Genomic DNA, 5,443 nt, shown 5'->3' with positions numbered 1-5,443 from the left:
TGAACCTCTGAACCTGTAAGCCAGTCCAATTAAATATTGTCATTATAAGAATTGTCTTGCTCACAGTGCCTGTGAGCACTGGAATCTGAAAGCAACGTGTCCCGACTCTTCTGCCACTAAGTACTGAGATAGTAGTTGCTTATTTCTCTTTCGGATTCCAGTGCTCACTGTTCTTTGAAAGATTGAATCCTCAAATGACTACTTCATTACACATGCCTCATTATCATTTAATTACCTTTCATTTTTGCCAAAGAGGTAATTGAGATGTATTATCTGAACCATGGCTGCAAAACAAGAGCAGTGACCAATGACTCTATTATGAAAGCATAAAGTAAACTGAAATTTCTGTATTCATGATGTCTCCCTGGTAAAAAAGTCTCTGCACGTGTCTTTTGCCTCATAGTTTGGATGAAAGAATTTATTTCATTTATTTTAACATGTTAAAACTATAACTGTATATGTTTCTATGTGCATTTATACAGGTATATATATATATATACACACACATATATATAATATCATCATTTTACATATTGAAATTTACTATAATTGTTGTTTTAAATAGAGAAGGCCATAAATCCAGACTACCTGAGTTAATAGAGAAAGAAACAGAATGTAAAGTAACATCTGAACTATAATTATTGTTTGCCTGAAACAAATACTATATAAGAAAAATGCTCTGACAAAAATTGGAGAAGTTGGGATCTTTATTTCTGCAACATTATTTTTTTTTACAGCAGATCTTTAAGGTTTGGCTACACCCCACTTTCTATTTACTTAGGCAAAGTTGTGCATTGCCGAAGACTGCATTATTTTCATTGGGTTCTGTGGCTATAACTCCTTCAGAAGCAGATGTGTCTTATCTGTGACTTCCTGTTCTTCCCAAGGATGTCATTAGTCTAGAAAGTACACTAAGAGTCTACCTCAGAAAAATAAAAGGACACTTGGGCTTGTTTTCAGGGATAAAAAAAACAAAACAAAACAAAAACTATGTAACAGGAAAGGGAAAGTATTTCTGCTTGTTTTCTTGTTTTAGAGAAAGAAACACAAAGGATCAGGAAAGGAAAGAATCTCCTAGCCTAGGAACCCGCAGGAGGAAGTGCACACTTAAGTGGCAGGTTATACAGTTCGCAGGTTATCCAGCTTGAAGGTGTCAGAACTGGGGCTGGAATATAGGTCGTTTACACTCCCTCCAAAGTGTGTGGGTCTGTTTACTCACTGTGCTGCAAGAGAAGGAAGTAAATCATGGTCAGTGTAAAAGCATGCCCCTTTGCTTTGTTTCCCTGGTGTGGAATGGAATTGCCTTGGTCTGTGTAAGTGCCTGCTAGCCTAGAAAATGTCTGCTAGTTTTCTTTTTTCTCTTCCAATTGTAACTAATACAGGAAGTGTCAAAAGGGTAGCTGAGGAACAAAAATAAATAAATAAATAAATAAATAAATAAAACCAAAACCAAAAACAACCCCCCCAAAAAAACCCACCACCAACAACAACAACAACAAAAACAAAACAAGCAAAAATAATAATAAAAAAAAACAAACCAAAACAACAACAACAACAACAGAAACCATTTGGTATAGAGTTGCAATTGCTAGAACGGAAATAAACCACTTGTGAGGAGCAAATCTACAGAGAGCTTTCATTACAAAGAAACCACCCTTTTCAATGGTTCCTTTTCCTCTTATGCTTTTCAAGCACTACTTAGCCTCATTGTTGGTACTAAAGCTTTTATGATTCCAGGCACTTCAGAGACTCCCAGCAGGGTTGATACCTATTCTCTTTCATTTCCTTTATTGGTTTTGATGCTCTTGATTTCTCTGCTGTGTTTAGGACAACTATATCCTGCCTAAGCTGCATGAGCTTTTCAGAAGGAGCCCCATACTTGCTTTTGCAATTAGAATGACTGCAGACAGGAGTCTGTACCAACTTGTAGGTGGTTTCATACCACTACTCCTGGGTATTACCCCATCCCAACTCCTCTGGAACATCTAGCTTTACTTCATGTTTCATGGATATCAGTTCAGGTGTGTCATTGGGATTTCTTGTGATTTAGGAAAATGGAATCATGCTGAATGTATTCAAAGTTGAAGAGTAAAACAGAATCTAGTTTGATGTTTTTATATAAAAGTGGCATTGTGCAATTATATAAATAGTTTATTTCCCATAAAAATTGGAGTCTGGTTAAAATGAAATAAAATTCTGACACACAACATTTTTCCACACGAATTTTCTAAATGTTTCTCTCATTTAAAAGTTTTGGAGATGGTTGCTATATTTGAATGTCAGTTTGGAATTGTTTCCTGGGTTGTTAATAACTCACTGAATGTGAATCATGATCTGTTTTCTATTAACATTTGTGTTTGTTGACTAATCTCAATGTTGCTTTTGGGATATCTGCAATATAGTTCTTATAAAAAATTCCAAAGAAATGAGCTCTTTTTTTAGATTTCATTTTGTTTATAATCAAAGATACAGGTACTGTCTATTTATCCAGTACTATTTATATATTACTGTATTTTTAGGTAGTATGTGTATGATGTCCCCTTTGATTATTACTGTGACATTTCACAGTAATTATAAGACATAATTTTAACTTACAGATAAGAAAATAGAAAATCTAAAGTCACAGTATTCATAAAACTTTTATTTACAGATCCAATGAATCTTCATATCTGTATAGTTTGAGTGACAGTTTCTCACTATGAAGTCCAAGTTGGACTTAAGCAAATAATACTTGGACCATAGGCTCCTGAATGCTAAATTTAAACTCTTAAGAATCTTGAAATAGAATTGATACAGGTTATAGAACATGGAAGAAGAGCAAAATATAGTGTGGGGCAGGGGACTCATGTACTAATGGGAAACTTACTGCTGTTTGGTCTTCTTCTTTCCTCACCAGCTCCTACTATGGCTGTGTCTATGTCAGTACAGAATTTCACAGCTTTGAAATAGTTGGAGACTTGACACTTGAGGCATGAAGGTCATATCCTGAGTTTTGTGAAATACAGCAGGTGAAGAAAACCTCCTCCTGTCTTGCACAGCATCAACTGATACTTTGTGGGCTGTCCAGGGATGTACTTAGGAGTGCTTCCTGTATCCCCGCTTCCGAAGTCATTCTCCCATGTGGTGAAAAGTTATATAGCATTGTGTTTTTTTTTTTTTTTTTTTTTTTGATAGGACTATGATGCACACTGATTGAATTTGATGTCAAGGGAGAGCTTATACCAGTTGGATATTCTCCCTTGTTTTATTTTCCTCAGTACTGACCACTATCTGATAATGCATTGTTTTCTCTCATCTCTGCTACTAGAATACCTGCCTCCTAAACCATGAAGAATTTATTCATTTTTAGCCAGTCAAATACCACAATCTTCAATCTTTAAATGAAAACAATGAAATACATAAACAAATAAATTAGCTTTTTCAAGAATAAATGTATTTTAGATTATATTTTCTACAAGAAAAAGAAACATTTTACCATTTTCTATAACATTACTATACCTCATTAATTTAATTAGTTTAGTTTATATACTAATAACCTTCCCATTTCTTCTACTACAAACTCTTTCTGGAACAAAGTATACAAGGGTAAAGAAATGAAGGATATAGGACACAACAAAATCATTCTGTCCTGTCATAAGACATTTTGGAGAATAATAAATGGAAGCAAGGGGACTGTGGCCAGGAGATTTGAGTATAATGATGAAGTATTTTCCAGATATCTGTAACGATATTAAATATAAATCTATTAAGTAGAAAATAATTATAAGCAACTAGTGAAGAACAGATTATTACTCAGGAAAAAGACAAATAGATATTTGAAACCATTGTCTGGCAACTATAGATACCAAGCTTGTGGCTTTCAGGACTTCTGTGGTCATGAATTAGAATCTGCCTTGGAGCAAACAGCAAAAGCAAAATTCATCTACCTGAACAGAGACTCAGTGCTTCTCACATTCTTACGTCACATTCATAGTGACCCCATTAGCAACACTGATTGCAAAATCTAATGCTGACCAAGAATTTCCTGTGTTAAAATTTCTGGTGAATGGTATTTTCCTTATTCATTGGTTTTTTTCCCCGTTAAGATTGCAAAGAATTGGTAAAGATTTTTTCCAAATCTGTTGGTTGCCATTTTGTCATTTTGACAGTGTCCTTTGCCTTACAGAAGCTTTGCAATTTCTTGAGGACCCATTTGTTGATTTATGATCTTAGAACATAATCCATTGGTGTTCTGTTCAGGAAAACTTCCTCTGTGCCTCTGTGTTCTAAGATCTTCCCCACTTTCTGTTCTATTAGTTTCAGTGTACCTGGTTTTATGTGGACGTCTTTGATCTGACTGTACTTGAGCTTTGTACAAGGAGATAAGAAAGGATCGATTTGCATTCTTCTGCATGCTGACTGCCAGTTGATCCAGCACCAGTATCCAATATATACAAAGAACTCAAAATGTTAGACTCTAGAGAGACAAACAATCCTATTAAAAATGGGGTACAGAGCTAAACAAAGAATTCTCAACTGAGGAATATTGAATGGCTGAGAAGCACCTAAAGAAATGCTCAACATCCCTACTCATCAGGGAAATGCAAATCAAAACAACCCTGAGATTTGACCTCACATCAATCAGAATGACTAAGTTCAAAAACTCAGGTGACAGAAGATGCTGGTGAGAATGAGGAGAAAAAGGAACACTCCTCCACTGCGGATGGGACTGTAAACTGGTACAATTAATCTGGAAATCAGTCTGGCAGTTCCTCAGAAAATTGGACATAGTACTACCTGAGGACCCAGATATACCACTCCTGGGCACATACCCTAAAGAAGCTCCATCATCTAGCAAGGACACATGCTCCACTATGTTCATAGCAGCCTTATTTATAATAGTCAGAAGCTGGAAAGAACCCAGATGTTCTTCAACAAAGGAATGGATACAGAAATTGTGGTCATATATACAATGGAGTACTCCTCAGCTCTCAGAAACAATGACTTCATCAAATTCCTATGAAAATGGATGGAGCTTGAAGCTATCATCCTGAGTGAAGTAATCCAGTGACAAAAGAACACTCATAGTATGTACTCACTTATAAGTGGATACAGGCCACAAAAGCTTGGAAATCCCAAGGAACCATCCACAGAACTTATGAAGCTCAAAGAGAAGGAAGGCCAGAAAGTGGATGTCTCAGTCTTTCTTGGAAGAATAAAACATTCATGGGAGGAAATAAAGGGACAAATAGAGGAGCAGAGATAGGAGAAAAGATCATCCAGAGACTGCCTCACCTGGGGATACACCCCATATGTGTCCAATAAACCCGAGCACTATTGCTGATGCCAAGTAGTGCTTACTGGCAAGAACCAGATATGGATGCCTCCTCAGAGGCTCTGCCAGAGCCTTATTGATACAGAGGAGGATGCTTGCAGCTAACCATTGGACTGAACACAAGGACCC

This window comes from Micromys minutus, assembly GCF_963924665.1.
Source record: "Micromys minutus genome assembly, chromosome: X".
In the NCBI taxonomy this organism is placed as follows: domain Eukaryota; kingdom Metazoa; phylum Chordata; class Mammalia; order Rodentia; family Muridae; genus Micromys; species Micromys minutus.
Note: the sequence above shows the minus strand (reverse complement) of the source record.